A 9492-nucleotide genomic window follows, 5' to 3' on the forward strand; every position below is an offset into this window, starting at 1 on the left:
TACACCCACATTTCTTCCACAAGACATTGAGGAAGACATGCATCAACACCTTAACAACATTACATTTGTGTCAATATTCCCGCAGAAAGCCAAGTACTGAATATTGGATTACACTACAAAGCACATTCCCAAATCCCCAGTTTTCCACAAACTCATCCAAATTGGAGGCCATTTTGTAATACTGTAGTAGATTATCAGGCTGCTGAGGCCTTCAAATCTAGTTTAGTGGGTGGATGGATGGATGGATCATTGATTTTGATTGATATTGATACCATTTTCGAGTCTGCTTAACGATCCAGTTCCTTGTCGATACAACTATCGATACTTTTCTGTCTCGCGGGCTATGCATGGTCGATTCTTAGCCCCCGTCCACACAGTACGCCGAAGCAACGCTCAACCGAAGTTCTACATGCTGAACCCACAACTTTCATTTCGGCGTCCTTGCTAACAGGCGAAGCCATTCACACCACCCGCATGCGTGCCATGCTGACGCCTTGCCAAAGCCACGCTCACGCCACGCCGAAGCCACGCTCACGCCACGCCGAAGCGATCACTCAGGATTGAAGCAGAATTTCCAAGCGTGAAGCCGCGCTGCCGCAGGCATGAAGTCAATGGGAGTTGTGGGCGGGTTCAAGGCGCGAGAGTAGGCGTTGAGAGGAAAAGACAAGGTGTTTTGTGTGAACGGTAAGACGTACGTTCAGCTTGCGCCTGCTTCAAGCTTCAGTTCTGCTCACGTTCGGCGTCCTGTGTGAACAAGGGCTTATGCTCGCCCGCTACGCTGCAGCTCGCATACGCAGCTCGGCCGCTGCGCGGCCTTGCCCACCCTGCAGCTCGCCTGCTGTGCGGGCTCACTTGCTCCCTCGCCTGCCCTGCACCTTGCTCTTATGACATCACTGTTGATGTCACAAACTGATGATGTCACAACTTCGCATCGCTAATGACATCACAACTGCTCTTATGACATCACTAATGATATCACAATGCCTATGACATCATCAGTGATGTCACAATGCACAATTGCTCAAGTGACATCACTGATGACATCCCTCCCAGGACAAAAATTGAAACAAACAGAGAACATTGCCCACATGCTCCCTTTTATAATAGATTTGTTGGAAAGATAAGACAACAATAAATTCTTAGCCGAATTGATGATCGATCATAATTCCCTCTCTAATATCACTTTTATATTGCTGTGAAAACACACATTTATCATGCATGCATTGCAAATGTGTTGCCCAACACTAAAGTTTGCATGATTTATTTGAACGCATCTAACATTATATACCTTCGCTTCACCAATGCTCTTTCTTTTATTGAATAGACATTGAACCCATCATACATACACGTTGACTTGAGGCCTTTTACTCTAAGGTCTGAGGATGTCCTAAGAAGGACACCGTATACGTCATGCCATGTGTCAGAGAGCAGGACGCACATGGCACAACAAACAACTTACATCACTGAGATCGGATGGTTACGATGTAACCCAGGTTTCCTGAGGGAGACTTCTCTCCCTCATGAATTCCATTCATGATGAGATTACCTGATCCAGCACAGCTGTCGTGGATTACTCTTTAAGACACTAACTAGCGCCACCTGGGTGGTCATTGCGCCTGCATGTTATATAATATATTCTCAGGTGCGGTGCGCTTGCTTAATCTGATTGGAAGCCTGTTTCGGAGCGGCTTCTTGCAGGAACAGAAGTCGCCCTCAGGAAACCTGGGTTTCATATCAGTCGAATTCACTCCCTGATGAATTCCATTCATGATGAGATTCCTCTGTAAGACACACTGCGAGGAAACCATGCAGACGTATCTGCTCCTCTGGGAGCCTGAAGTGGCCATTGTGTTCGAATGAGAAGCACCACCACCAGAGCCACCTCTGTGCACAGACAATGGCACAAGGTGCCGCCAAGGCTTAGCGGACCTCGCCAAATGCTAAGGTCGTCTGTAATTGGGTGGAGAGCCAGGTTACAAGGCTAGCTTCACAGAAAGACCTCCCTCGGAACCCCGGGATAGGCTACTCTCGTAAGAGTCGTGACTCCAGAGGCATTAGTGACAAAGTAATTTGTCACTAAGGAAACTTTGAGGAGGGTGAAAGGCTGCAGCTCCATAGACTGACTGACACGGGACTCAGATCAGGCCTTAGGGTGGAAAAGTAGGACACGGGCGCAGCACCACCCCAGCATCACCCAGCAGTAAGCAGCAACAGTCCTATGCACTGAAGGGCATGGAGCTCACCCATTCCTCTTTTTTTCTTCTTTGGTCGATACAATGGCATTGCCCTTGTCGATACAATGGCATTGCTCCCACCAACAGAGAGCTAGTGCAGCCCGTATACTTGCAGATCCCTCAGCGGGCAAATCCAAGCTTGGGAGTCAACGCCACCCTGAGTCTGCCTCCAAAAAAACTTGGGCACCAGTGCGCTGTGGACGCCATCGACCCCAAGACGCAGAGGCACCATGCTCCAAATTAAACTGGGACAAGCAAAGCCTGAGGGCGGCTTGTCTTCCCCTTTTTCCTCTTTCTCTTGAGTCGGAAAAAAGTCATGCTCCACCATGAGCTTGTCGGATTGTACCCACAACCCAATGAGAGAGCGCAGTCTTGGCGCCGGCTTGCTCAAGGCAACTTGATCTGTAACGATCTGTCTGGAGTCTGTTGCCCTGTGCGCATATGTCCAATGGAGCACTGTCAGGGCCCTGACGGGCACCGTGACCCACACAGCCCTGCTTCACTGTCCTGGGGAGGGTGGAAGGGTGCAGCTCAATAACCAACCGGTGTCAAACCGGCACAAGCAAAGCCTGAGGGCGGCTTGTCCTCCAAGAGTTAAAGGAGAATTTCATTTTTTTTTAACCTGGACCCCTCTCCTCACAAAATTTATGATTTGACCACTCACCCAGCGATCTCCGCAGCGTTCCTGGCCGTCCTAGCGTTGTTTTGAGATCAATAGCATCCAAGTGAGTCGTAAAATGGAGCTGAGTGGGGGCCAAGTGGGAGCCTGTCTTTCCTGCATCTAAATAGCTATTTTTATTCCCGTTTTCGCCACATATCGTCATAATCTGATCCCTCAACAACCACCAGAGTGATATTTCCCCCCAGGCTGTTTCCTGGACTCTCCCAGGGATCAAATTACCTCAAACATGATCTCGGTCACCAAGTCTCGTCAAGTCCCGCGATACTTTCCTGCCAGCTGGCCACCTGGAATCACCGCTCCAGAGCTCAGAATTGCTCGCGCGTGCGTGCGTGGACGGTCACTGTTGTGCCACGTCGGACCTGGACAGTGCATCTTAATCGGACATGTGCCTGCAGGGCGACGGCCTCTGTCTCCGGTATAGACCAAGCCGCCTTGAGCGACGAGTCTCCCAGGCTGAGCTCTTTTATTTTGTTGGGAATATATTCCAACAGGCACATGAAAGCTCAGACGGCTTTGCATGTCCCAGATCTCATTGGAGGGGGTTCCAATGAGACCTGGGACATGCAAAGCCCGAGGCAGCTTGTCTTCCAGGAGTTCGGGAAACCCTTCCCCGTCTGAGCTTTCAATCAGAATTTTTTTAAGGCGGGTCTTCCGCTCATTAGTCCAATCAGAATTTTTTTCCATGGACACACGTGTCGTGATTGGTCGGATTTTGTCGAACTTCCTTCCAGTCTGAAGGTTTTTTCCCCAACTTCCTTGTGCATGTTCTGGGGGTGTAACGTACAGACTGTATAGCTGCATTCGCCGGATGTGACAGTCTGTTTTAAGAGACTAAATAATGTGTCCAAGAGGAAGCATGTAAAGAGCGAACCGAATTGGACCCATTATCGAACCCTGGGGCACCCCACAGGATAATGGAGTGGACTCAGACATGTGAGGGCCCACAGCCACAGTGAAACCCACCAGAGAGGCCCACCCACTCTCTAAGCCTGTCTATCAAGATGCTGTGATCCACAGTATCAAAAGCTGCACTGAGATCAAGTAGCACTAAAACATTTGCCATCACCGAGGCCATCAAAATGTCATTTGAGACTCAAAGGAGAGCTGTCTCAGTAAATGTTTTTGAAGGAAACCAGACTGGAAAATATCAAAAATGTTATAGATATTCAGCGCAACCGTGAGCTGCTTAGCAACAACTTTTTCTAAAATCTTTTAAATAAAAGGCAGCTTTGAAATTGGCCGATAGTTGCAAAGTAGAGATGGGTCCAGGTTAGGCTTTTTAAGAAGAGGCTGGACTACAACCTGATTAAAATAGGAGGGGACACAACCGGAAATCAGTGAGTGATTAATGATAGAGAGCAGAGAGGGGCCTAAGAGGAATGCTAAAGCCTTTGACTCCCTCACTCCAATTGGCAGGTTAACCATTCATGCAGGAGTTGGGTCCGGGCTGGCCATAGCACACGGTCCAGCCCTGAGCAATATTAAGCCTTACATTGGCTTTATGATCCCTCTCTCCGGGCATCCTTATCCCACCTGTCAACTTTCAACAGCCTAAGTTGATGAGAGATGCGGTAGGGAGTGTATTCTAAGGTCGCTTTCACATATAAGCTGTTTGGTCCGCTTTAACCATGCCAGAGTTTGTTTCCTCTGAGAGTGTGCTTCGTTTGGGGTGGTGTGAAAGCGCAAACGAACTCTGTTGCGGAACAAACAAGTGAACTCTGGTCCGTTTGAAAACCAGACACAAGCGCAAATAGGAAAGGCAGTGCATCATGAGTAGAAGGCGGTAGAAGGAAGTAAAACAAACACTGCGGCGCGCACACGGGTCGGTGCTATATTAGTCTGCAGTTGAGAGGACTTTGCAGTACACATTTTCCTGTTTGCAAAGAGCTTTCTGCTCTGCTAGCTGTCTGTTATCCTCACTTTCTTCCAGAAATCAGTGGGTGAGTTTGTTTAGGCTAGATTTTCTCTGTCTAAATCATTGTTTGTTTAGGCTAGATTTTTCTCTGTCTGTAAATCAGAGAGAAACGATAGAGGAAGTTTGCTAATTGCTCTCACCTGACCTCAGGTGAGCAGCCGTTGTGAACGACCAATTGATTGGGTAGGTGGAGTATTTCGTAGCATAGTCAGTCTAGAGCGGTCGCTGTAAGCGGCAGCCTCTGGGCACGAAGACAAGGGAGTCTATCTGCGGGAGTCCATCGAGGGTAGGCCAGAGAATACGGCTTCTTTTACTTCTCTTTGACTAACTACCTGCTCATCTACCTAAATATGTGTCGTTTCCTCATCCCTGTTGTAACCTCAGCCCATATGCGCCATAGACAGGGCATTTTCAGGTGTAGTAACCCATCTTTCCTACCCTAAGCGCACAAGTAGTCCTTTTACTATTGCCGGAGGACTATGGAACTGCCAGTCGGCTGTTAAGAAAACTGAGACCATCTCAGCTCATGCTCTTTCTCAATCCCTCCACTTTCTAGCTCTCACATAGCGCTTTCAGACAGACACGGTTCTGGTTCTGGCTCCGGCTCCGTTCTGGAGTCTCAGAACCTTGGAGCTTTTTTTATTATTATTATTATTAAACCTTTATTTAACCAGGTGAGTCCCGTTGAGATGACAAGATCTCTTTTTCAAGGGAGCCCTGGCCAAGATAGCAGCAATATAGTTTCAACAACACACACAATCAAATATTAAAAAGCACATAGGCATACAATGACAAACTGCAGACTCAAAAGCCTAAAAGGCAGACAGGAACACACAAACAGCACATAAGGCAACATTAAAACACATGAGTCAAAACATGAAACAAAGCACAATAAAACAAAACAAAAAGTAGCAAAAAGTAGCAGCTCGCAGAATCCTATGACTAGAGTTAGAAGGAGACGGGCCTACCTTTGGAAGCACTCACAACCTCCATTTGAATCTACCAAACCCTTCACTAGATTTTTAAAAGTGGTAATGGGGACCAGCTCAGCTAGCTGCAAGTCTCTCTGCAAGTGGTTCCAAGCTGCAGGGGCAGAGAACATAAGGCCTGCTTGCCAAGCTCAGTGCGAACCTTGGGGATGGACAGTAGGAGGGTGTCACTTGAGCGCAGACAGTAATTACTAGATTTTGTGGTGATATACCCACAAAGGTAAGAGGGAAGCAGACCAAGGATGGACTTGTAGATAAAAGTGTACCAGTGAGTAAGTCTGCGTAGGGCCAATGAGGGCCACTGAACTCTGGCGTACAGGGTGCAATGGTGTGTGAGAGCTTTGCAGCCTGTAACAAACCTCAGAGCGCTGTGGTAGACAGTATCCAGGCGATGCAAGCATTGGGAAGAGGCATGCATGTACAGCAGATCGCCATAGTCAAGCAGGGGAAGAAAAGTAACTTCTATCAGTTTTTTCCTGGCAAAATAGGAAAAACAGGATTTATTTCTAAAATAGAAACCTAGCTTAAGCTTCCATTTCTTAACTAGGTTTTCAATGTGGGTTTTAAAAGTTAAACGTTCATCAATTAAAATACCTAGATATTTGTATTGAGACACTAGTTCGATCAGACTGCCCTGCAAGGTTACGATTTTTGGAAGATAATCTAATGTCTTTCTAGCATTAGTGAACAACATCAATTTAGTTTTGGTCACGTTTAACACAAGTTTCAGATTAAACAATCGTGACTCAACAATACCAAAAGTGGACTGCAAATACTCAAGTGATTGAGCAAGGGTGGCACCACAGCAATAAATGACAGTATCGTCGGCATAAATGCATTTGGGACATTTTGACCCAGGTTATTGACATAGATAGTGAACAAAAGTGGACCTAAAACTGAGCCCTGGGGCACCCCAGACACAACATGTAGTACACTGGAGGAGGTACCATCAAATTTAACACACTGTGTCCTATCTGAAAGGTAATTTACGAACCAGCCAACAGCCTGCTCGGAGAGCCCAATATCGAGCAACCGCTGCTTCAAGATGAGGTGGTCAACTGTATCGAAGGCCTTCGAGAGATCGATAAAAAGAGCAGCACATGTTTTTTTGTAGTCCAGTGACTCTATTATATCGTTAACAACCTTTAAGGATGCCATGATGGTACTATGTTGTTTCCTGAAGCCAGACTGGTACAATGAGAGGATGTTATTAGCACACAGGAACTCTTTCAGTTGATCATTGACCAGTTCCTCGAGGACCTTCGACAAAACACTTAAAATTGAAATAGGCCTGTAATTGTTTAATGATGTAGGGTCTCCCCCTTTTAACAGGGAGGACATGGGCAGACTTCCAAATCCTAGGGATGACATTTTGAGTGAGCGTGAGGTTAAAAATGCTAGTTAAGGGTTGAGCTATAAAATTGGCTGCAATTTTTAAGAAGTAGGAGAAGGTCCCGGAAGAGGGGAGTGACATGAGAGCATTTGGGTTGGTTGAATACCAGACGGGCTGCAGCGTTCTGAATGAGCTGAAGCGGTCGGATGTCGGCGGCAGGTAGGCCGGCCAGGAGCACGTTGCAGTAGTCCAGGCGGGGGCACGGTGGCTCAGTGGTAGAGCTGTCGCCTCACAGTCAGAAGGTCCTGAGTTCGATTCTCGCCTGGGACACTGTGGGCGCTGTGGTTGTGTTCCCCCCCATATCTTCAGTGCCTACTGCCCAGGTGGGGTATCTCGTCGTAAGGGCCTTTCTCTCTGTGTGGAGTTTGCATGTTCTCCCCGTGCTCCCCCAGGGGGTTCCTCCGTATATAACCCCCCCACTAAAAACATGCAAAAGATCAGATCGTCATCGTCATCCGACCAGTGACGACAACATCCGAAGTTGGTCCCCGGGCGCTGTACGAGAAAGCGACCACTGCTCCTGGCCTGCCCCCCGGAGGAAAGGACATGCCTGGATGGGTTAAATGCAGAGGACACTTTTCACCGGCCACTGTCAGCATGAGTCTGGCCGCATGCATGTATTGTGGTGTTCGTGTGACAATAAAAGACGGGCTTGTCCCGTTACGAGAGTTACGAGAGAGAGAGATGATAAGTGACTGGACCAGGAGTTGAGCCGCTTCCCTTGTGAGAAAGGGACGGATTTTGCGGATGTTGTAGAGGGACAACCTACAGGAGCGTGCTGTCACAGCTATGTTGGCCGAGCAAGACAGCTGGTTGTCAAGGATTACCCCAAGGTTCTTAGCTGTTTGGGAGGGAAGCACAGTGGTATTGTCAATGGAGATGGAGAGATCTGCGAGAGGGCAATCTTTCCCTGGGAGGAAGAGTAGCTGTTTTACCAAGATTGAGCTTGAGGTGGTGAGAAATAGCCTATAGGCTCCATATAAGGCTGTGCATCTGATTTATTTTGATGAATCCCTCCCTACCGTGATGCCCTAGAGCAAGGCAAACCTCCAGTGGAGCTGCTCAGTGGCAGCAGATCAGACTGTGGTTGGTCATCTTCCAGGTGTGAATGTGTGTGTGAAAAAGAGAGCATGGCTCTCAGTGAGACTCCCATGAATAAAAAAAAGGGGGAAAAAATAAGTTTCAAAAACACATCACACATCGCACCCTATCTGTATGTGGAATACGTTTGTTGAATTAAACAAGGGCAAATTCGGCCCAGATCACGTGCGGTGTGTGGCAACCACGGGGGCAGGCATCCCTGGGTTATGGCTATATGGCGTACAGCCACGGATGGAGTGACGCAAAATCGTGGCAATTGTTATTCCATGTAATTTGTGTTACTTCCTATATAGTGTCATGACGAAAGCAAAGATACAACAGCCAGGGTGAGATAAAGGATACATCCCCCCAATATTCAAGTAGCCTATAATACAGTGTTGTGTGTGTGTGTGTGTGTGTGTGTGTGTGTGTGTGTGTGTGTGTGTGTGTGTGTGTGTGTGTGTGTGGGGGTGTGTGTGTGTGTCTGTGTCTGTGTGTGTGTGTGTGTGTGTGTGTGTGTGTGTGTGATTCATCAAGAAACGAATTCCACACAGCCAGAACATCCTGAGTCCTTTGTATCGACATTAAACTCAGAAGTTGACGTTTGTTTGTAATGTCTGGCTTATTTCTGGCTGATTAATAGTGGTTTTCTTTCAGCCCTTGGTGTTTAGCACTGTGGGTCGTGCTGCAGTCCGCGGTGTGTGTGTGTGTGTGTGTGTGTGAGTGTGGGAGAGAGTGTGGAGGTTTGTGTGTGAGTCAGTGTGTGCTCGTCGAAATGAAGGCAGCGTCTCAAGCGGGCGGGGTCAGGCGTGTATTGAAACACACCACCCTTCGGGAAACGAGAGTGAAAGTCATCCAGCGTCCCCACAAGAAAAGCGTCCTTTCTGTTCCAAATGACTGATGTTGAAATAATAGTGTGATGACCAGCGTGCTATCGCACGTGGTAAAAATACAATGCTGCGGTGCCTTTCCTAAGGGAAATTCATTTAAAATAGTTTGTATATGAATTACACAAAAGGCAAACAAAATATGATAATTTGTTTTACCCAGTCATTTTGACCTCACTGAATTTCCCAAGGTTCTAGGCCTATTTTCCACAACATTTTGTGGTGTTTTGTCTTTTTTAAATTTAAATTAAAAACACAATAAATGCATTACTCTCTCAACTGCGGGTATCTATCACGAGAAATTATAGTTTG

This window comes from Poromitra crassiceps (assembly GCF_964638095.1).
Source record: "Poromitra crassiceps genome assembly, chromosome: 7".
Lineage (NCBI taxonomy): Eukaryota > Metazoa > Chordata > Actinopteri > Beryciformes > Melamphaidae > Poromitra > Poromitra crassiceps.